General features: G+C 42.5%; 1 long non-coding RNA gene across 14 annotated transcripts in view; it reads right to left on the bottom strand.

Moving 5' to 3' along the window:
* The window catches only part of LOC137312847 (uncharacterized), a 161,256-nt gene that overhangs the window by 111,611 nt on the left and 24,508 nt on the right, over positions 1 to 25,137 (bottom strand). For 13 of the 14 annotated variants that reach the window (XR_010960837.1, XR_010960836.1, XR_010960835.1 and 10 more), the window contains 3 exons: positions 13,488 to 13,989; positions 5,744 to 5,839; positions 2,746 to 2,911 (listed from right to left, as the gene is read on the bottom strand). This is a non-coding gene — a long non-coding RNA (uncharacterized lncRNA). The remainder of the gene's footprint in view (positions 1 to 2,745; positions 2,912 to 5,743; positions 5,840 to 13,487; positions 13,990 to 25,137) is intronic. The other variant, XR_010960839.1, reaches the window with a different exon arrangement.

Below are 25,137 nucleotides of genomic sequence, written 5' to 3' on the forward strand. Positions count from 1 at the left end.
CATCAACCCCTCCTACCGAAATTCTCCCCATATCACTCAACCCCACCGACACACATTCACACAATATCCATCAATCCCCACTTAAACACATTCTCCACATTTCACTAAAACTCCACCTAATCACCTTCTCCACATATACCTGACACACGGCTACCCATCTTCTCCCCATATCTCTCACTCCCTCCTACCATCCATTTCCCAAGATCACTCTAACCCACCGAACCACCTTCTCACAATATCTCTCAATCATAACCTACCCCCTTCATTAATATTTCCCAAAATCACACTTAACCAACTCCTCACCATATCCGTCCACCCCACCTATCCATCTTCTCCCCATTTCACTCAACTGCACCTACCCACCTTCAGTCAAAATCCCTCAATTCCCAACTACCAATCATCCACCATATCCCTCAATCCCCACCTACCTTTCTTACCCCCAAATACCTCAATCTCCACCTACCCACATTATCACCTTATTCCTCAATCCCACCTAAACAACTTCCCACCATATCTCTCAATACCACCAAAACACCTCCCCATGTTCATCAAACCAGAGCTACACAACTTATCCCCATAACACTCAACCCCACCTACCCACATTCTCACAACATCCCTCAATCACCACCTACACGTCTTCGCACCATATACCTCAATCCCCACCTAACCGCCTTCTCTTCATATTCCTCACTCATACTTACCCATCTTCTCCAAATATTCCTCAATCCACACATATCCATCGACTCACCATATGCCTAAACTCACCTACCCACCTTTTCAAAAAATCTCTCAACCCCACATTCCAACCTTCGACGCATGTCCCTCATAACCACCTTCACGCCATATCATTCAATCCCCAACTACTCACCCAACTTCTCCCTATATGCCTCAATTCCACCTACGCAACTTCTCAGCTTAGCCCTCAAAGCCCACCTAACTACCTTCTCTCCGTATCCCACAAACTCACCGACGCACCATCTCCACAGATCACTCAAATACACCCAACCACCTTCTCACTATATCCATTATTACCACTTACCCACCCCCTCACCATATCCGTCAACCCCACCTACCCACATTATCGTCATATCCCTCAATCCCACCTATACACCTTCTCCCCTTATCACTCAACCCCAACTACACACATCAAAAAAAAATTCCTCAATCCACAACGTCCTCCCATATCCCTCAATCACCTGAAGACATCTTTCCGCCATATCCCTGAATCCCAACTTAATCATGGCTGACTTTCACCTACATATATACTGGCCAAACCAAATTAGCAATAATACTGCGGGGCATTAATTCCTGGAGTGTGTACGAGATGTTTTTTCAAACCAATATGTTGAGCAGCCAATTCGGGAACAGGCTATTCTAGATTGGGTATGGTGCATTGAGAAGCGGTTAATTGATAACATTGTTGTGCGGGGTCCTTTAAAGGAGAGTAACTGTAACATGATAGAATTCTTCATTAAGATAGAAAGTGAAGGAGTGCAATCCGAAACTAGGGTACTAAATCGAAGGTATGAGGAGTGAGTTGGCTATGATAGATTTGGGACCTTCATTAAAAGGCATGACGGTGGATAGGCAATGGCTAACATTTTAGGAACGAATGCATGAATCGTAACAGTTATACATTCCATTCTGGCACAAAAACACAGAAGGACAAGAGCCGCAACCATGGCTAACAAAATAAGTTAAGGCTCGGATGCGATGCAAAGTGGAGTCATATCAAATTGCCAGAAAATGCAGCAAGCATGAGGATTGGGAGCAGTTTTGAACGGAGCAAAAAAGGGCCAAGAGATTGATTAAGAGGGAAAAATAGAGAATGAGAGTGAACTTGCAAGGAACATAAAAGCGGACTGTAAAAACTTCTACAAACGGGAATATGGTATTGAGAGAGACGATCAGCCATGATCATATTGAAAGGCAGAGCAGGCTCGAAGGGCCGAATGGCCTACTCCTGCTCCTCTTTTCTATGATTCGATGACTCGGTTGCCAAGATTTCCACCTTCAGCAGATGGTGTCAGATCGACCGTCCATTACACACCGTCCTCCATTTTCACTTCCATTTACTTCGATACTATTAAAAGTAATTGACAGAATATTATGGGCTGATTGCCTGCAATTTCCGAAAGTGCTCTCCCGGGGAGTGACGCTCCACCGCAAGTTCCACTGCCCGGATTGAGAGTCCGCTGAAGGCAGAATTAGCCCCCGGTGATGAATGGGGGAGAACAAAACCCCGCACGGCCTCGGTTTCGCGCTCTCCACAGTTTGTTTGATCAGTTCTCCTGTTCGGGTTTTATACATTCAATCATTTTAACATTTTTGTTCTTGAAATGTCTCTCATTTCCTCCACAGATATTTTTTGTCATCTCTCAATTCCTTGATATCCTGAAATAGATTCCAGGTCAGTGAAAGAATGACATTCCCACTAACTCCTGTTTGTCGCCTCTGTTCTGTCCTTTTCCCAGTTCCACTAAAACTGTTTCACTTTGTTTTCAGTCCACACTAGAGTTATACCTGAACCGTCACCCTGTCCTTTGTCCAGATACTGACCAATCCGTTTGGTATTTTCACCTCTTTCTTTCATTGTTTCAGATTCACAATAATTGCAGTTTGAACCATTTCTTTCCAGTTTGGTCTGTTTCTCTTCTGTTACCTTCTATGATTCTAAGATCTGATCGTCTGTTAGTTTTGTGATGTTTAAATCATCCAAATTCATCCCATGTCCCTCCCACTTACCTGATGTTCTTGTCCACTGAAATGCCTCTCGGATGTTGACAACGAACTGACTCAATCCACCCCTTCTTCAGCTGCCTGTTCCAGTCTGTCCCGGTAGAATTTCGTCAACTGGATCAGTTGGTAACCTTCAGACTTTGTCAAGAACTCAGTGATCGCAGTGTTCGGTCTGTGAACAACAATGGAGAAAATTATCACATTATCGACCTTCCATCCGGGCGGCGTCCTTTCCTCTGATACCAAACGGCTGACGCCTCCTGTGAGCCACGTTATCAAATACCTTCTGAAAACCCATATATGCCGCATGTGTTACAATCCATTGACCGATATATTTTCGTCTCAACACGGCTGTATCAAATTTGTCAAATACAATGTCAAATGCTACAGTTAGCCGTTGCAGCCTTCACTGAATCTTAAATGCTAAATAATTCGACGTGAAATTTCAGATTCGAGGGGTTTGTCGACAAATGACGTGGACAAATTAGTCTCGAGTTATCTTTTTTTTTATTCCTTCTTGGGACGTGGACGTCGCTGGCGAGACGGCATTTATTGCCCATCCCTTATTGCCCTTGAGACGCCTTCTTTACCCGCTGCAGTCCGTGTGGTGAAGGTTCTCCCACAGTGCTGTTAGGAAGGGAGTTCCAGGATTTTGACCCAGCGACGATGAAGGAAAGGCGATATATTTCCAAGTCGGGATGGTGTATGACTTGGAGGGGAACGTGCAGGTGGTGATGTTCCCATGTACCTGCGGCTCTTGTCCTTCTAGGTGGTAGAGGTCGCGGGTTTGGGAGGTGCTGTCGAAGAAGCCTTGGCGAGTTGCTGCAGTGCATCCTGTGAATGGAGCCACTGCAGCCACTGTGCGCCGGTTGTGAAGGGAGTGAATGTTTCGGGTGGTGGATGGGGTGCCAATCAAGCGGGCTGCTTTGTGCTGGATGGTGTCGAGCTTCTTGAGTGTTGTTCGAGCTGCAGTCATCCAGGCAAGTGTGGAGTAATCCATCAGATTCCTGACTTGTGCCTTGTAGATGGCGGAAAGGCTTTGGGGAGTCAAGAGGTGAGTCACTCGCCGCAGAATACCCAGCCTCTGACCTGCTCTTTTAGCCACAGTATTTATAGTGACCCCCAGGATGTTGATGGTGGGGGATTCGGCGATGGTAATGCCGTTGAATGTCAACGGAAGGTGGTTAGACGGTCTCTTGTTGGAGATGGTCATTGCGTGGCACTTGTCTGGCGCGAATGTGACTTGCCACTTGTCAGCCCAAGCCTGGATGTTGTCCAGGTCTTGCTGCATGCGGGCTCGGACTGCTTCATTATTTGAAGGGTTGCGAATGGAACTGAACACTGTGCAATCATCAGCGAACATCCACATTTCTGACCTTATGATGGAGGGAAGTTTATTGATGAAGCCGCTGAAGATGCTTGGCCCAGGACACTGCTCCGAGGAACTCCAGCAGCAATGTCCTGGGGCTGAGATGATCGGCCACCAACAACCACTGCTATCTGATTGACACATTCTCCTTATTTTAACACAGACATTACTTGGTCTCTTTCAGTCCACCTGGATATTTTCATCAACAATTGTGTTATCAAAAATTATGAGTTTTGAAAAATTGTGGTCATAGTCCCTCCTATCTGCTCTCTGAATTCCTTTAAAAGCCTCGGTTGCGTTTTCTCTGAGCTCAGTGGCATATCCAGCTCGGCAATTAAATTCACAACCAAATCCTTCCCTAAAATTGTCTCGAAATATGGCTCGCTGAAGATGCTGTATCGACGCCTTTGTATTGAATAATTTTACTGTAGATAGTTTGATACTGTGATACTTTGATGCTTTGAAACCAACATTTGCACATCTGCCATCATTTTTAGAAACTGACTGAAATATTTTGTATCTCCCCAAAAGTTCATCCACTCCAGCCCTGTCTTTGCGACACTAGAACACATCTCTCATGATTCTGACTTTCCAAACGTGCTTGGAATGATTTGTAGATTCACAGACATAACACACAATCTGAACTCCAATTCACTGGAGTGTTGACCAGTTCTCGTTTTTTTCTCTTTTTTTAATATCAAGTTACTTCTTCTGTCACTACTTCAAAAACCTCCTTCCTTTTTTCCTGCGAATAACTTTTCACTATTTCATCTTTCTTCTGTTCCTGCTCCAACAGTTTTATTATTTCCACTCTCTAATCTCAGATCCGGATATTTCACATGCTCCAGTCCTATCAGGTGAAACCCTCCCACTGCTCCCTATACCCATTCTGTCAATCCGTTTTGGCTGGTTGGTTCAGATCGTAACCGTCCCTACCTTTCGTCCTGAACTCACCTTAGTGTCCCAAGAGCATGAACCCTTCCCTCCTGCTCCAGCCCTGCAGCAGCACATTGACCTGCCTCATATTGTCCTCAGTAAGCGGCCCAGTGCAAAACAATTCGGAGTTCACCAACTTGAGGCCTTGTTTTTCGGTCTCGTGCTCAAATTCTAATATTCTCTGTATAAACGTATTTCTAACCGTGTTATTGGCTCCGACTATGAATATTTACCGCTCTCCTTTCCTTCCCAGAGATGGTCACACCTGTTGCAGGAAGTACTTCCTTGTGGCACCAGGGAGGCAACTTACAATTTGGACCTGCTCAGGGCTGCAGAAGAGTCTGTCTATTCCCCTGACCATAGAATCTCCCACCACTCTCGCTCTCCTATTCCTGTGCCTTACCTGCCTCTCACCACTCCCCCAATGATCCCTGGTTTCACATTGTTACTCAGGAAGACCAATCTGAGTCACTGTTTCTATCCACCTTACAGTCCATAACATCAGGTGTCTATTGCCAGTTCCACTACTGAGATCCCTCCACCTGTGACTGCACTGCCCCACGAGATGGTCACTCACTTTCTTCTATCTACACACCATATGCTCGGTTTCTTCTTCCTGTGTGAGCAACAGGATCTTGTTCGTGATCTTGACCCTTTATCAGGACACATTTGATATTTTAAAGATTGTTCTGAACCTACCGGTGTCTATTCCCTTTCTTGTTGATGATGTTGGATCTTCTCCCCTGTTTGGACCTTCAGCCATGGTGGTAAGAGGCGTTCCAAGATTCTGACGCTCTGTAATAAATATATTAATAGGAAGGTTAGACTGAAATATTATAATGAGAACGATAAAACGGCGTCTTGTTGAATGTGATATCAAGTCCCTTCTCCCCCATCAGGACAACAGCTGTTAGATCTGGGATCGAGCATTTCCCGACTTTTACGATCAACTCTCCACATGAGGTGCGGCACAGACAGCTGCCCAGTGAAACCCAATGAGTCCCTCTGATCTTGACAACCCAGTGAGAGTCGGCCGAGATTCTGCACTCGGAGCACCAATTGGTAAGATTTGGTCACAGTGCAGGCCAGCACCAGACTTATTCCTGAGGTCGTGAATATTCTGGAGGGCAATATGGAACGAGGTGATGAATTAAATGTTCCTTCACTCGTTGTTACCCAGTCTGGCGCTGTTGTATTATTTTATTCACAGATTTGTTTTTAATATTTTTGATTTGTTAAGTTTTGATATTAAATTCTGATGTTTATAAGCCTGATATCTATCTACATACACAATATTAGCTTGGTGTGATTTCTCTGCTCTCTTTGGTAGTGACATTGTTCGTGTGTTCATGGAGATGTGTTTTGGTTGGTGGTTCTATTTGAATATATTTACCTTATCCCTCATAGTATCAGCTCCTGACGAATGACCACTGTTCAATAATATTAACACTCATGTTTAATATTATGAATTGCATAACTTTAAACAGGTGCTGCACATTTATTTTTGGATTATTTTTAGGTGTCTCACAATCTCAGAAAACATCACAACTATATAAGTTGAAGATTTGACGGCTGTTTTACAATCATAATTCCCCATTGTGTGTGTGTCTCGCTCTGTGTGTGCACGCACAGGCAAGAGCAAATAATGAAACAATCAGTCACCGTCCTTTCCTTTCCACACTGTGGAAATGTAAAAGAGATTAGTCTCGGTCCGTAATTTCTTCAATCAATAGTTGAAGTCATTTGCTGACAATTGTGTAATAAACGGACATGAGCAATAAAAAAATATATTTACACCTACACTAATTGCATTCGTGCAATCAAACACAAGATTAACTTGTGTCGTTACTTTTTATATGAAGATTAGTGATAGGTCCTCCTGCCTATTTTTAATTTCAGTTGTTACGTTTTATATAAAGATTAGTGATTGATACTCGTATTTGGCGGTAAATTCAGCAGTTATTTTTAATGAAAATATTAGTGATGAGACCTCCTGCCTGTTTTTAATCTCAATAGTTACATTTTTATGTGATGGACCCTCCTACCTGCTGGTAATTTCAGTGGTTACTTTTTAAATAAAGATAAGTGATGGATCCTCCTCCCTGTTGGTAATTTCAGTAGTTTATTATTTTACTAATATTAGAGATGGACCCGCCTACCAGTGGGTGATTCCAGGAGTTACTTTGTTTAAACAGATTACTGATGGACCTTCCTACCTGTTATAATTTCAATCGTTGCTTTTTATTTAAAGATTAGTGATGGACCCTCCTGCCTTTTGGTAATTTCTGTAGTTTCTTTTTTAATAATGATTCGTGATGGACCCGACCAACTGTTGCAGATTTCAGTAGTTACTTCGGTTATCTAAAGATTCGTGATGGACCCTACTGCCTGTTGGTAATTTCAGTAGTTACTTTTTATAAAAGGATTAGTGATGGACCCTCCTACATGCTGGTAATTTCAGTCGTTACTTTTTTTATCTAAAGATTATTGATGGACCCTGCTGCCTGTTGATAATTTCAGTATTTACTTTTAATATATAGATTAATGATAGACCCACATACCTGTTGGTAATTTCATTTGTTACTTTTTATATAAAGATTAGTGACGGACACTTCCACTTGTTGCTGATTTCAGTTGTTAATTTTTATATAAAGATTATTGATGTACACTGCTACCTGGTGGTAGTTTCAGTAGTTATTCTTGAGGTAAAGATTAGTGATGGGACGTCCTGCTTGTTGGTAATTTCAGTGGTGTATTTTTTATAACGATGACTGATGGACCCTCCTACCTGGTGGTAATTTCAGTTCTTACTTTTGATATAAAGATCAGTGATGGACCGTCCGACCTGTTGTAATTTCATCATTTACTATCGATATAAAGATTAGTGGTGTACACTGCTACCTGGTGGTAGTTTCAGTCGTTTTTTTAGGTAATGATTAGTGATGGGTCCGCCTGCTTGTTGTTAATTTCAGTGGTTACTTTTTTATGCAAAGGTTAGTGATGGACCCTCCTACCTGTTGGTAATTTCAGCATTTACTTTTTTTTATAAATATTAGTGATGTGACATCCTGCCTGTTGGTAATTTCAGTAGTTCATTTTTTTAATCTGAACATTAGTGATGCCTGTTTTTAATTTCAGTATTTACTTTTTATATAACGATTTGTGATGGACAATACTCCCTGGTGGTAAATTCAGTGCTTACTTTTTATCTAAAGATTAGTGATGGACCTTCCTGCCTGTTGGTGTTTTCAGTCGTTACTTTTTATTTCAAGATTACTGATGGACACTCCTCCCTGTTGGTAATTTCAGTAGTTACTTTTTATATAAAGATTGCTGATGGACACTCCTCCCTGTTGGTAATTTCAGCATTACTATTGTTATCTAAAGATTCGTGATGGACCCTCCTGCGTGTTGGTAATTTGAGAAGTTATTTTTGTATTCGAAAGATTAGTGACGAACTCTCCTGCCTGTTGGTAATTTCAATCGTTACTTTTTATACAAAGATTAGTGAGGGACACTCCTACCTGTTGCTAATTTAAGTTGTTACTTTTTATATAAATATTAGTGATGGACCCGACTACCTGTTGGTAATATGTGTAGTTACTCTTTTTATGTAAAGATTAGTGATGGACCCGAAAACCTGGTGGTCATCTCAGTAGTTTTTTTTTTATCTATAGATTATTGACGGACCCTTCTGCCTGTTGTATTTTCAGTCGTTACTTTTTCTATAAAGGTTAGTGATGGACCCTCCCACCTGGTGGTAATTTATGTCGTTATTTTTTTAATCTAAAGATTAGTGATGTCCCCTCCTGCCAGTTGGCAATTTAAGTAGTTACTTTATATATAAAGATTAGTGATGGACACTCTGCCCTGTTGGTAATGTCAGTAGTTACTTTTGTTATCTAGTGATGGACCGTCCAGCTTGTTGGTAATTCGAGTAGTGACTATTTATATAAAGATTACTGATGAACACTCCTCCCTGGTGGTAATTTCAGTAGTTTCTTTATACATAAAGATTAGTGATGGACCCTCCTACCTGTTGGCAATTTGAGTTGTTACTTTTTATATAAACATTAGTGATGGACACTCCTCCCTGTTGTTAATTTGACTTGTCACTTTTTATATAAAGATGAGCGATGGATCCTCCAGCCTGTTTGTAATTTCAGTCGTTACTTTTTATATAAAGATTAGTGATAGACACTCCTACCTGGTGGTAATTTCAGTGGTTACTTTTTATATAAAGATAAGTGATGGATCCTCCTCCCTGTTGGTCATTTCAGTGGTTTATACTTTTACAAATATTAGAGATGGACCTGCCTACCAGTGGGTAATTCCAGGAGTTACTTTCTTTCAACAGATCACCGATGGAACTTACAACCTGTTATAATTTCAGATGGACCTTCCTACCTGTTATAATTTCAGTCGTTGCTTTTTATTTAAAGATTAGTGATGGACCCTCCTGCCTTTTGGTAATTTCTATAGTTTCTTTTTTAATAATGATTCGTGATGGACCCGACCAACTGTTGCAGATTTCAGTAGTTACTTCGGTTATCTAACGATTCATGATGGACCCTCCTGCCTTTTGGTAATTTCAGTCGTTTCTTTTTGATGAAGATTAATGATGGACCCTACTGCCTGTTTGTAATTTCATTAGTTACTTTTTATATAAAGATTAGTGAGGAAACTCATCCCTGTTGGTAATTTCAGTGTTTTTTTTTAAAGATTAGTGATGGACACTAGTACCTGTTGTTAATTTCAGTAGTTACTTTTTATATAAAGATTAATGATGGACCTTCCTACCTGTTAGAATTTCAGTAGTTGCTTTTTATATATAGATTAGTGATGGACCCTCCTGCATTTTAGTAATTTCTGTAGTTTCTTTTATCATAATGATTCGTGATGGACCCTCCTACCTGATGGAAAATTGACTTGTTACTGCCTTTTTGTAATTTCAGTGGTTAGTTTTTTTCTTAAAAAAGGTTAATGATGGGACCTCCTGCCTGTTGCTAATTTCAGTAGTTATTTTGCATGTAAAGATTAGTGATGGAAACTCCTTCCTGTTGGTAATTTCAGTGGTTACTTTTTATACAAAGATTAGTGATCGGCACTCCTACCTGTTGGTAATTTCAGTAGTTACGGTTGTTATCTGAAGATTAGTGATGGACCCTTCTGCCTGTTGGTGATGTCACTAGTTACTTTTGTTATCTAAAGATTCGTGATGGACCTTCCTACCTGTTGGAAAATTGACTTGTTACTTTTAATATAAAGATTTGTGCTGGACCCTCCATCCTGTTGATAATTACAGTAGTTGTTTTTTATATAAAGATTCGTGATGTACTCTCCTACCTGCTGGTAATTTCAATCGTTACTTTTGTATGTAAAGTTTAGTGATGGTCCCTCCTACCCGTTGGTAATTTGAGTAGTTACTTTTTTATAAAGATTAGTGATGGTATCTCATGCCTATTCGTAATTTCTGTTGTTACTTTTAGTATAAATATTAGTGATTCATCCTCCTGCCTTTTTGTAATTTCAGTAGTCAGTTTTTAAAAATTGGTTGGTGATGGAATCTCCAATCTCTTGGTAATTTCAGTAATTACTTTTTATATAAAGATGAGTGATGGACCCTCCGACATGTTGGTAATTTCAGTAGTATCTTTTTCTGTAAAGTTTAATGATGGACACTCCTACCTGGTGGTAATTTCAGTCGTTATTTTTTATTTAAATTTAGTGATGGACCCTACTATCTGTTGGTAATTTGAGCAGTTACTTTTTTTATAAAGATTAGTGATGGGACCTCCTGCCTATTAGTAATTTATGTTGTTACTTTTAGTATAAATATTACCGATTGATCCTCCTGCCTTTTTGTAAATTCAGTAGTTATTTTTTTAAAAAGGTTGGTGATGGAACCTCCAATCTGTTGGTAATTTCAGTTATTACTTTTTACATAAAGATGAGTGATGGACCCTCCTAGCTGTTGTTAATTTCTTTCGATAATTTTTATAAAAAGGTTACCTGTTGGTAATTTGACTTGTTACTTTTTATATAAAGATTAGTGATGGACCCTCCTACCTGGTGGTAATTTGGGTCGTTAAACTTTTCTAATATTAGTGATGGACCCTCCTGCCCGTTGGTAATTTCAGTAGTTTATTTTTTGTATAAAAAGTAACAACTCAAATTATCAACAGTTAGGAGGGCCCATCACTATAAAATTGGTGATGGGCCCTCCTAACTGTTCGTAATTTGAGTTGTTACTTTTTATGTAAAGATTACTGATGGGCCCTCCTGCCTGTTGGTAATTTCAGCATTTGCTTTTTATATAAAGGTTAGTGATGGACCCCTCAATCTGTTGGTAATTTCCGTAGTTACATTTTTATCTAAAATTAGTAATGGCCCATCCAACCTGTTGGTAATTTCAGGAGATACTTTTTACATAAAGATTAGTAATGGCCCCTTCTCTCTGTTGATAATTTTTTTAGTTAATTTTCATGAAAAGATTAGTGATGTACACTCCTACCTGGTGGTATTTTCAGTAGTTATTTGTATGTGGAGATGAGTGATGGACCCTCCAACCTGGTTGTAAATTTAATAGTTAATTTCATATAAAGATTAGTGCTGGGACCCTCATACCTGCTGGTAAATTGACTTGTTACTTTTTTATATAAAGATTAGTGATGGACCCTCCTACCTGGTGGTAATTTCAGGAGTTACTTTTTGTATAAAAAATAGTGATGGACCCTCCGACCTGGTGGTAATTTCAGTAGTTATTTTTATATGAAGATTAGTGATGGACCCTCCTACCTGTTGGTAATTTCAGTTGTTACTTTTTATATAAAGATAAGAGATGGACACTCCTCCCTGTTGGTAATTTCAGTAGTCACTTTTCATGTAAAGGTTAGTGATTAACCCTCCTACCTGTTGATTATTTCAGTAGTTACCTTCTATATAAATATTCGTGATGGACCCTCCTACCTGTTGCTAATTTGAGTTGTTATTTTTTGAAAAAAGATCTGTGATGCGCCCTCCTAACTGTAGGTAATTTGAGTAGTTATTTTTTATATAACGTGTATTGATGGACTCTCCTCCCTGTTGATAATTTCAGTATTTACTTTTTCTATAAAGGTTAGTGATTGACCCTCCTACAGGTTGGTAATTTCAGTCGTTAATTTTTATATAAAGATTAGTGCTGCGGCCCTGCAAGTTTATTGAAGTTTTTCCACCTCTGTCACAGAACCATTTATTCATACTGATGTCCTCTCTCCTCAATATGTTGTAATCAGGAACATTTCTCTGTGTTCTGTGAAAACCCAGGCCCTGTTTTAAAGATACCTGATCACATTTCTCATGATTCTGACTTTCCAAACGTGTTTGGAATGATTTCGAGATTGACAGACGTAACACACAATCTGAATGTCAATTCAATGGAATGTTGACCCGTTCTCGTTTTACTTTTTAAGATCAAGTTACTCTTCAAAACCTCCTTCCATTTTCCTGCTAATAACTTTTCACTGTTTCATAAATCTTCTGTTCCTGCTCCAACAGTTTTATTAATTCCACTCAGTGCTGTGGCCCTCCTACCTGTTGATATTAAAAGTAACTACTCAAATTACCAAGATTAACGGTCAGGAACGATCTATCTTTGTGAAAGATGGTTTCGCCTGAACCGTTTTCCCTTTAAAACATTCTGGAAGTTTGATTCTCTCCAAAGGGAGCGGCCTCTCTTTATTTAGTTGAGCCAGTTCAACACCGTCACGAACATATTTCAGCAAAAACAGAAGTCCCTGCTCCATTCTCCCACCTAATTCGCATTAAACTAATCAATTATAATTGATCAGGAACAAGTTTTGGCTCCGATTTTGCTCCTGTCCTGTGATTGGATGGCGTTCAGTCCAGCCTCGTGTAACCATAGGCTGATTTTCCAGGTGCCCGGCAGAGAGCGATAATCGGCCATTGCGAATCTGTTAACGCTTTACTGAGCTGAACTTTGTGTTCGATCAGTCTTTGATCAGTGTACCGGGAACCAAACGGTTCAGTAATTAAAAAGAGCCAGTGTCATAGTTTAACAAATGCAAATAGAGTGAGAAAGGCCAGTTTCCCACCCCTGTTTACTGAATATCAAATTCTAACATGAGGAGGAGGCACATCTGGACTAAGATGGTGCAAATCTCCAGAGTTCGTGTTCCTGCTTTCTGTCCCGTAATCGCTTTAAAATGTGCCTGTGGGGAGATTGGTGGGGTCCATGAAGGGATAAGCACTGAAATTCCCAGTGTAAAATACCCGGCCTTCAGTCAGTGTCTGAGCGAACAATTAGTGAATTGTTCCATTCGCGAGGAATGGAGAGCTCCCTCCGCCGGAGAACATATCTGACAGCGGGAAATCGGCTTTGGAAAAGAGGAAGGGGCAGAAAAAGTTAATTTAAATCAAATTGACACGACATGAACCTTACCTTGATCCCGCAAGTATTTTCCGCCTCGCAATGTCCGTGTAGATTTGACAAATTATATCCTTGTTATTTCAATGTAGTCAATCGACTGCAAGTTCTTTGCATTATTTTAGCAGTTCACAACTTGAGAATTTGATCTGATCCTTGTTATGTGAGATTCAGAGCTCCGCCCCCTGTGAAAGCTGCTGCCAGGCATCAGGATGGATTTCAACACAAACATTCCTCATGTGTTTCAGAACAGGGAGCGGCCTTTCTGGTGGAATCAAATCGAACCGGGTTGACAATTCGCTGCCACGTCAATTGTGAACAAAGATGGTGATAAATTTTACTTTTTCTCTTCTTCTTAAAGAGAAGTTCAGTAAAACAGATATTTGGTGAGAAATAAATAGTTACATTTGCATCAGGGACATTGTTCACTGAAGTCCCATCGATTTTCTGATGTTGGCGCTTTCAATCCTGTGGCCAAGAGCCAGTGTTTCGTCAGTGAGCAGAGGAGAGGCGAATTCTGCAAGTGAGGATATTAACCATTAAACCGCCGAATTAAACTATTGCGAAGCATCAATCAGATCAATCACTGGGGGAATGGACAGTATGGGTAAATGCTGGGTTTATATATCATTAAATACATAGTTACATGAACAGCGTGGTTAAATGGTGGGTTTATATATCATTAAATACACTGCCAAATGGACAGTGTGGGTAAATGCTGAGTTTATATATCATTAAATACACTGTTAAATGGACAGTGAGGTAAATGATGGGTTTATATTTCATTAAATACACTGTTAAATGGACAGTGTGTGTAAATGGTTGTCTTATGTATCATTAAATACACTGTTAAATGGACAGTGTGGGTAAATGGTGGGTTTATATATTATTAAATACAATGTTAAATGAAGTGTGGATAAATGGTTGGTTTATATATCATTAAATACAATGTTAAATGGACAGTGTGGGTAAATGATGGTTTTATATATCATTAAATAAACAGTTAAATGGACATTGTGGGTAAATGGTGGGTTTATATATCATTAAATCCACTGTTTAATACACATTGTGGGTAAATGGTGTGTTTATATCATATTAAATACACTGTTAAATGGACAGTGTGGGTAAATGGTGGGATTATTTATCATTAAATGCAGTGTTAAATGGGCAGTTTAGGTCAATGCTGTGAATTTTCACATTAAATACACAATTAAATGGACAGTGTGGGTAAATGTTAGGTTGATAAAGCATTAAATACACTGTTAAATGGACGGTTTTGTTAAATGGTGGGTTTGCGTGGAGTCAGGGTGTGTTAATTGAAATTTCTAAAATGATAAAAGGATTCAATAGAGAATTACATAGAATTACATAGAACATATGGCATTATAACAGGCCATTCGGCCCAACATGTCCATACGACACACGAGACTCCACCCCCTACTTCTTCTATCCCTACCACCATATCCTTATATTCCTTTATCCGTCGCTTGTTTATCTAAGTTTCGTAAATGCATCTATTCTCGTCGCTTCAACCATTCTCTGGGTGAAAAATTTCTGCTGAATTACCTAATGGATTTACCCCCAGAACCCTCTGCTCCTCTACCCGATTGAGACACTTATTATCCAAGCAGTTTGTGGCCCCCTTATTTTTCCTAGTAAAATGTAATACCTCACACTCATTAGGTACAGATAATGCATTTCGTCTGATGGAGGAGTCCAGAACAAGGGGACACAATATTAAAATTAGCACTCGGCCGTTCAGGAGTGAAATCTGGACGCACTTTTTTTCACACAAAGTTTACTGGAAATGTGGAATTCCCTCCTCAAAAAGGTTGTGGATTCTGGGTCAACTGAAATTTTCACGGTTGATAGCGGCAGATTTCTTTTGTTCACGGTGTGAAACGAAATCGATCAAGGGCAGGTAAATAGAATTCAGGTTGCAGAGCGGTCATGATCTAATTAAATGGGAGAACAGATTCGAGGGGCTGAATGGCCTACTCCTGTTCCTATGTTCTTATATTTAAACATATGCTGGATTCCGGAATTTGGCGAATGTGAAATTTAATTAGAGTTTCTGTGCAATGACTTCAGCAACTGGAGGGTTTACACGATCCCTTTACATGGTTGTATCGTAGTATCATAATAGGTACATCACAGGAGTCCTTTCGGCCCATGATGCCTGTGCTGGCTCTTTGAAAGAGCTTTCCAATTAGTCCCTTTTCCATGCTCTTTCCCCAAAGCCCTGTAAATTTTTCCTTCAAGTTTTTATCCAATTCCCCTTTGAAATTTACTGTTGAATCTCTCTTTTTGCCCCTCTTATTTCCACCTTTTTTTTTAGATCTCCTCTGTTCCTTTTGTATTCAGCCTGGTTCACTCCTGCATTATAAACCTTACATTCGTCATAAGCCTCAGTTTTCAATTTCATTTTAATATCTCTCTCTTTAGTCATCCAGGGAGCTCCAGCTTTGGATTCCCTTCCTTTCCCCCTCGTTAGGATGTGTCTAAACTGTGCCCGAACCAAATCGGCTCTGACTGGCTGTTTTTATTTAAGGCAGAGCTCCATCGGTTCTGAACTTCGCAGAATTCCAGGGGAGTAAAGATCAGATAATCGGTGCAAGAGAATCGAAGGTAAACTTTGTTAAATATAGTTTTGTAAACACTCCCATTGTTCCACCCTGTGTCCAGTCAGAATTAAACAGTGAAACCCCGAAACCAACCTGCGATTTTATTACGTGGCCGGTTAAAAGTTCAGTACAAGAGATTCTGTATCTGTAGATTTTAAATACTAAGTTCCTGAAATTGATGCTTTTTGTATCTGCCGAGATGCTGAACTGATGTGTCCAGGATTCTGGATCGCAATTCACCTCCCCTCACCCCCCAAACCCACGTTATCATAAGAATCTTGAGCAGTCGATAAACAGAGAGACAGGTCAGGACATCGCACTCTCTGGCGCCGTTTCGGAGTCTCCGCCTCTGCCGGGCGAGTCCCAGCAGTTCTCCCGCACCCACCTGGCAGGACAAGGCAATACTTGCACAGAAGGTTGTTTTTTAATATGTGTGTTTGACAGTGCAGTCCTTCTAACTCATCTGCTTTAACCGCAGCAATGCACAAACACAGCCTGCCGGCTCCGGGCATTTTATTGGTGCATTTTGAAGTACCCCTTCTACCGTGTTCTGGATTGTGCCGAGATTGCCTGAATTTACCCGCTACTCGGGGAGAAGATTATGTACTGGGTTGTTCCTGTCCGTCATTACTTTCCTTTAATTCCTGTCGTCACTTGTTCAATGCATTATTTACCAACATTATCAGGAAAGATTTAACAGGCTGTGGCTCTGTTCTCTTTTAGTTGAAGACGGAGAGGTGACCTGATTGAGGTCTTTAATATACGGAAGGAGTTCCATAGGTCCGACCGAGAGAGGATGCTACCAATTGAGGGCGGTCCAAAACTAGAGGCCATGGATATAAGATAGTTACTAATGACACCAAGATATAATTCAGGAGAGACATCTTATAGAATAGCGAGAATGTGCAATTCGCTACCACGTGGAATGGTTGAGGCGAAAAGTGCAGATGCATTTAAGGGGAAGGTAGATAAATACACGAGGGGGCTAGAAATAGAAAGATAAGTTGATAGGGTGCGATGCAATAGTGTGGGACAACGCTAGTGTTGAGCATAAATACAGTCAAAGACCTGTTGGGACAAATGGGCTGTTCCTGAGCTGTAAAATGCTATGTAATTCAATTAATATTTTTATTACACCAGCTCTTTCATCAACACAGATGCAGTCAGTAATAACAACCCTATATTGAGCAGGGATACTGTCAGAATTATCAGCCCTATAATGAGCAGGGATACTCTCAGTAATAACTGCCCTATAATGAGTAGGGATACTGTCAGTAATAACAGCCCAATATTGAGCAGGGATACTCTCAGTAATAACAGCGCTATATTGAGCACAGATACAGTCAGTAATATCAGAGCTATATTGAGCACAGGTGCAGTCAGTAATATCAGCTCTATGATCAATACAGGTAATCTCAGAAGTATAAGCTGTGTACTGTCAGTTGTATCATCTCTATAATCAACACAGATACTGTCAGTAAAATCAGCTCTATCATCAATACAGATCCTGTCAGTATATCAGCTCTATAATCAATACAGATACTCTCAGTAATATCAGCTCTATAATCAGCACAGACACTGTCAGTAATATCATCTCTATAATCAGTACAAATACTGTCATTAATATCAGCCCTGTAATCAGTACATACACTGTCAGCAATATCATTCTTACTGTCATTAAGAGCAGTTCTAAAATGAGTACAGATACTGTCAGTAATATCATCGTTGTAATCAATACCGATACTCTCATTAATATCAGCTCTATAATCAGTAGAGATACTGACATTAATATCAGCTCTGTAATCAACACATGTCCGTAATATCGGCTCTATAATTAATACCGATACGGTCAGTAATATCAGCACTTTTTAGTTTCACAATTGCTATGCTGAGATATGAACTCACGATCCGAGCGCTGTTCTATTACCAATAGGCTTGCACTTTGAAACAGTCTCGAATCGCCAACATGCCACATTCATTCGCCACAGTATATCAGGGACTCTGAGTTCGCTCTGATGCTCAGACTCGGGATAACAACACCTCCCCCCACACCCCGGTTTTCGTGCCATTCGGGTGGTTTCTTTCCCACATAAACCGGGTAAGAAGAATCCAATCCCTTTGAACCCCAGATCCCCACTCCTCATAAAGAGTAGTGTGGATTAAACCTCCTCCCGCACTGAGGGGCCAATCAGAGATTTATGAATCCATTCTCATCCCACACTTCGAGGCCAATCAGAGACCCGCACTTTCAAGCCGCAACCGGGAACCCTGGGTGTTGTCACTCCCCCAAACGCAGAAGCAGAGGAGACAGAGGGGCATTCTGGGAGAAGTCAGCTCAGTCACCTCAACTGAACAGTGGGTAGCAGATGAAGCCCTTTCAGTGACGACCAGGAGGAAAAGCATCAAGCAAATGAGACAGAGGGGCATTCTGGGAGAAGTGGGCTCAGTCACCTCCACTGAACAGTGGGTAGCAGAAGAACTGGTGTCGAGGAGCAGTTAAACCCGAAACACAACACTTGTGTTTCCCTCCCTCCTCCTCGAACCAAAAAAAAGAGGCACTGTGAGGAGGGCAAGCAAGTTGACTCGGAGGTGGATCGAGCTACTGCAGCTGCTGGAGGCACGAAGTCACAGCCACCAGGTAAATGATTGGCTGGTGACTGGTAATTAGTTTTTCTTTCCTTTTTTTTTGACATTGTAGTTGTTGTTAAGCTAATTTAAGGGTTAAGTCATGGCAGGAGATCCCAGACCCGTGTCATGTTCCTCTTGTGGGATGTGGGAATTCAGGCATCCTTCCTGTGTCCCTGGTTCCTTCACCTGCGGGAAGTGTGTCCAGCTGCAGCTACTGTTTGACCGCTTGACGGCTCTGGAGCTGCGGATGGACTCACTTTGGGGCATCCACGATGCTGAGGAAGACGTGGATAGCACGTTCAGTGAGTTGGTCACACCACAGATAAAAATTACTGAGGGAGATAGTGAATGGGTGACCAACAGACAGAGGAAGAGTAGGAAGGCAGTGCAGGGGTCCCCTGCGGTCATCTCCCTCCAAAACAGGTATACCGTTTTGGATACTGTTGGGGGAGATGGCTCACCAGGGGAAGGTGACAGCGGCCAGGTTCATGGCACCGTGGCTGGCTCTGCTGCACAGGGGGCAGGAAAAAGAGTTGCAGAGCTATAGTGATAGGGGACTCGATTGTAAGGGGAATAGACAGGCGTTTCTGCGGACGCAACCAGACTCCAGGATGGTATGTTGCTTCCCTGGTGCAAGGGTCAGGCTGCAGGACATTCTGGAGGGGGAGGGTGAACAGCCAGTTGTCGTGGTGCATATTGGTACCAACGATATAGGTAAAAAAGGGGATGAGGTCCTACAAGCTGAATTTAGGGAGTTAGGAGTTAAAGTAAAAAGTAGGACCTCAAAGGTCGTAATCTCAGGATTGCTACAAGTGCCACGGGCTAGTCAGAGTCGGAATGACAGGATAGCTAGGATGAATACGTGGCTTGAGAGATGGTGCAAGAGGGAGGAATTCTAATTCCTGGGCCATTGGAACCGGTTCTGGGGGAGGTGGGAGCAGTACAAATTGGACGGTCTGCATCTGGGCATGACTGGAACCAATGTCCTAGGGGGAGTGTTTGCTAGTGCTGTTGGGGAGGGTTTAAACTAATGTGGCAGGGGGATGGGAACCGATGCAGGAAGTCAGTGGGAAGTAATGTGGTGACAGAAACAAAAGGCAGTAAGGGAGAGTGTATGAAACATGATCGGTCAGATGGTCTGAGAAAGCAGGGCAAAGACCAAGGGAAGTCTAAATTAAACTGCATTTATTTCAATGCAAGAAGTCAGATGGGCAAGGCAGATGAACTCAGGGCATGGATGGGTACATGGGACTGGGATGTTATAGCAATTACTGAAACATGGCTAAGGGAGGGGCAGGAGTGGCAGCTCAATGTTCCAGGGTACAGATGCTATCGGAAAGATAGAGCAGGAGGTAAGAGAGGAGGGGGAGTTGCGTTCTTGATTAGGGAGAACATCACGGCAGTGGTGAGAGGGGATATATCCGAGGGTTCGCCAACTGAGTCTATATGGGTAGAACTGAAAAATAAGAAGGGAGAGATCACTTTGATAGGATTGTACTACAGACTCCCAAATAGTCAACGGGAAATTGAGGAGCAAATAAGTAAGGAGATTACAGACAGCTGCAAGAAAAAAAGGGTGGTAATAGTAGGGGACTTTAACTTTCCCAACATTGACTGGGACAGCCATAGCATTAGGGGCTTGGATGGAGAGAAATTTGTTGAGTGTATACAGGAGGAATTTCTCATTCAGTATGTGGATGGCCCGACGAGAGAGAGTGCAAAACTTGACCTCCTCTTGGGAAATAAGGAAGGGCAGGTGACAGAAGTGTTAGTGAGGGATCACTTTGGGACCAGTGATCATAATTCCATTAGTTTTAAGATAGCTGTGGAGAATGATAGGTCTGGCCCAAAAGTTAAAATTATAAATTGGGGAAAGGCCAATTTTGATGGTATTAGACAGGAACTTTCAGAAGTTGATTGGGAGAGTCTGTTGGCAGGCAAAGGGACGTCTGGTAAGTGGGAGGCTTTCAAAAGTGTGTTAACCAGGGTTCAGGGTAAGCATATTCCTTATAAAGTGAAGGGCAAGGCTGGTAGAAGTAGGGAACCTTGGATCACTCGGGAGATTGAGGCCCTAGTCAAAAAGAAGAAGGAGGCATATGACATGCATAGACAGCTGGGATCAAGTGGATCCCTTGAAGAGTATAGAGATTGCCGGAGGAGAGTTAAGAGAGAAATCAGGAGGGCAAAAGAGCTTCTACAAATACATAAAGGGCAAAAGAGTAACTAGGGAGAGAGTCGGGCCTCTTAAGGATCAACAAGGTCATCTATGTGCGGAACCACAAGAGATGGGTGAGATCCTGAATGAATATTTCACATCGGTATTTACGGTTGAGAAAGGCATGGATGCTATAGAACTTGGGGAAATAAATAGTGATGTCTTGAGGAGTGTACATATTACAGAGAGGGAGGTGCTGGAAGTCTTAACGCGCATCAAGGTAGATAAATCTCCGGGACCTGATGAAATGTATCCCAGGACGTTATGGGAGGTTAGGGAGGAAATTGCGGGTCCCCTAACAGAGATATTTGAATCATCGACAACTACAGGTGAGGTGCCTGAAGATTGGAGGGTAGCAAATGTTGTGCCTTTGTTTAAGAAGGGCGGCAGGGAAAAGCCTGGGAACTACAGACCGGTGAGCCTGACATCTGTAGTGGGTAAGTTGTTAGAGGGTATTCTGAGGGACAGGATCTACAGGAATTTGGAGAGGCAGGGACTGATTAGAAACAGTCAGCATGGTTTTGCGAGAGGAAAATCATGTCTCACGAATGTGATTCAGTTTGTTGAAGTGGTACCCAAGAAGATAGATGAGGGCTGTGCAGTAGACGTGGTCGACATGGACTTCAGCAAAGCCTTTGACAAGGTACCGCATGGTAGCTTGTTACGTAAGGTTAAATCTCACGGGATCCAAGGTGAGGTAGCCAATTGGATACAAAATTGGCTTGAAGACAGAAGACAGAGGGTGGGTGTAGAGGGTTGTTTTTCAGACTGGAGGCCTGTGACCAGCGGTGTGCCTCAGGGATCGGTGCTGGGTCCGCTGTTATTTGTTGTTTATATTAATGATTTGGATGAGAATTTAGGAGGCATTGTTAGTAAGTTTGCATATGACACCAAGATTGGTGGCATTGTGGACAGTAAAGAAGGTTATCTAGGATTGCAACGGGATCTTGATAAATTGGGCCAGTGGGCCGATGAATGGCAGATGGAGTTTAATATAGATAAATGTGAGGTGATGCATTTTGGGAGATCGAATCAGACCAGGACCTGCTCCGTTAATGGTTGGGCGTTGGGGAGAGTTATAGAAAAAAAGAGATCTAGGAGTACAGGTTCATAGCTCCTTGAAAGTGGAGTCACAGGTGGATAGGATGGTGAAGAAGGCATTCGGCATGCCTGGTTTCATTGGTCAGAACATTGAATACAGGAGTTGGGATGTCTTGTTGAAGTTGTAAAATACATTAGTAAGGCCACACTTGGAATACTGTGTACAGTTCTGGTCACCCTATTATAGAAAGGCTATTATTAAACTAGAAAGAGTGCAGAAAAGATTTACTAGGATGCTACCGGGACTTGATGGTTTGACTTATAGGGAGAGGTTAGATAGACTGGGACTTTTTTCCCTGGATAGTAGCAGGTTAAGGTGTGATCTTATAGAAGTCTATAAAATAATGGGGGGCACAGATAAGGTGGATAGTCAAAATCTTTTCCCAAAGGTAGGGGAGTCTATAACGAGGGGACATAGATTTAAGGTGAGAGGGGAGAGATTAAAAAAGGTCCAGAGGTGCAATTTTTTCACTCAAAGGGTGGTGAGTGTCTGGAACGAGCTGCCAGAGGCAGTAGTGGAGGCGGGTAACAATTTTTTTCTTTTAAAAAGCATTTGGAAAGTTACATGGGTAAGATAGGTATAGAGGGATATGGGCCAAGTGCAGGCAATTGGGACTAGCTTAGTGGTATAAACTGGGCGACATGGACATGTTGGGCCCAAGGGCCTGTTTCCATGTTGTAAACTTCTATAACACTGAGTCCGATTGTCAGCGTCTCACTGCAGCCCAGACTGAGACCCACCCTGGGACCTTCCTGTCTGTACATTTGTCCACTGTCCCACTGCAGCCCAGACTGAGCCCCACCCTGAGGCCTTCCTGTCTGTACATTTACTCACTGTCCCACTGCAGTCCAGACTTAGCCCCACCCTGAGGCCTTCCTGTCTGTACATTTACTCAGTGTCCCACTGCAGTCCAGACTTAGCCCCACCCTGGGCCCTTCTGTACATTGAGTGTCCCATTGCAGCCCAGACTGAAAACCGCCATGGGCACTTTATTTCTGTTCATTGACCCAGTGTCCCACTGAAGACCAGGCTGAGTCCTACCCTGGTCCCTTCCTGTATGTACATTTGCTCAGTGTCTCATTGCAGCCCAGACTGAATCCTGCCCTGATCCCATCCTGTCTGTGCATTGACAAAATCCCCATTAGGGAATATTTAGCCCCGGATATCCTGCAGAATCAGCGCTGTGGGACCGGATGACTGAGTCTCATGACCCTGTTGCTGCGCCTCTGACTTCACAATGGGAGACAACTCTCGCTCAGCTCGGGCTTAAAACTTAGAGCGCGGCCCGTGAATGGGGACAGAGAATCGGGCAAAATGATCAAGGACTGAGAGCACATCGCTTTTAAACAGGGACAGAATGATCCGGGACTGATCGCTCGCCCCTTTTAAACAGGGACAGAATGATCCGGGACTGATCGCTCACCCCTTTTAAACAGAGACAGAATGATCCGGGACTGATCGCTCACCCCTTTTAAACAGGGACAGAATGATCAAGGACTGATCGCTCACCCCTTTTAAACAGGGACAGTGTGATCCGGGACTGATCGCTCACCCCTTTTAAACAGGGACAGAATGATCCGGGACTGATCGCTCACCCCTTTTAAACAGGGACAGAATGATCCGGGACTGATCGCTCACCCCTTTTAAACAGGGACAGCATGAACAGGGACTGATCGCTCACCCCTTTTAAACAGGGACAGAATGATCCGGGACTGATCGATCAGCCCTTTTAAACAGAGACAGAATGATCCGGGATTGATCGCTCACCCCTTTTAAACAGAGACAGAATGATCCGGGACTGATCGCTCACCCCTTTTAAACAGAGACAGAATGATCAAGGACTGATCGCTCACCCCTTTTAAACAGAGACAGAATGATCCGTGACTGATCGCTCACCCCTTTTAAACAGGGACAGTGTGATCCGGGACTGATCGCTCACCCCTTTTAAACAGACACAGAATGATCCGGGACTGATCGCTCACCCCTTTTAAACAGAGACAGAATGATCCGGGACTGATCGCTCACCCCTTTTAAACAGGGACAGAATGATCCGGGACTGATCGCTCACCCCTTTTAAACAGGGACAGAATGATCCGGGACTGATCGCTCACCCCTTTTAAACAGAGACAGAATGATCCGGGACTGATCGCTGACCCCTTTTAAACAGGGACAGAATGATCCGGGACTGATCGCTCACCCCTTTTAAACAGAGACAGAATGATCCGGGACTGATCGCTCACCCCTTTTAAACAGGGACAGAATGACCCGGGACTGATCGCTCACCCCTTTTAAACAGGGACAGAATGATCCGGGATTGATCGCTCACCCCTTTTAAACAGGGACAGAATGATCCGGGACTGATCGCTCACCCCTTTTAAACAGAGACAGAATGATCCGGGACTGATCGCTCACCCCTTTTAAACAGGGACAGAATGATCCGGGACTGATCGCTCACCCCTTTTAAACAGGGACAGAATGATCCGGGACTGATCGCTCACCCCTTTTAAACAGAGACAGAATGATCCGGGACTGATCGCTCACCCCTTTTAAACAGAGACAGAATGATCCGGGAATGATCGCTCACCCCTTTTAAACAGAGACAGAATGATCCGGGACTGATCGCTCATCCCTTTTAAACAGAGACAGAATGATCCGGGACTAATCGCTCACCCCTTTTAAACAGACACAGAATGATCCGGGACTGATCGCTCACCCCTTTTAAACAGAGACAGAATGATCCGGGAATGATCGCTCACCCCTTTTAAACAGGGACAGAATGATCCGGGACTGATCGCTCACCCCTTTTAAACAGAGACAGAATGATCCGGGACTGATCGCTCACCCCTTTTAAACAGAGACAGAATGATCCGGGACTGATCGCTCATCCCTTTTAAACAGAGACAGAATGATCCGGGATTGATCGCTCACCCCTTTTAAACAGGGACAGAATGATCCGGGATTGATCGCTCACCCCTTTTAAACAGAGACAGAATGATCCGGGACTGATCGCTCACCCCTTTTAAACAGAGACAGAATGATCCGGGACTGATCGCTCACCCCTTTTAAACAGGGACAGTGTGATCCGGGACTGATCGC

Source organism: Heptranchias perlo, unplaced genomic scaffold (genome assembly GCF_035084215.1).
Source record: "Heptranchias perlo isolate sHepPer1 unplaced genomic scaffold, sHepPer1.hap1 HAP1_SCAFFOLD_44, whole genome shotgun sequence".
NCBI classification, from domain to species: Eukaryota; Metazoa; Chordata; class Chondrichthyes; order Hexanchiformes; family Hexanchidae; genus Heptranchias; species Heptranchias perlo.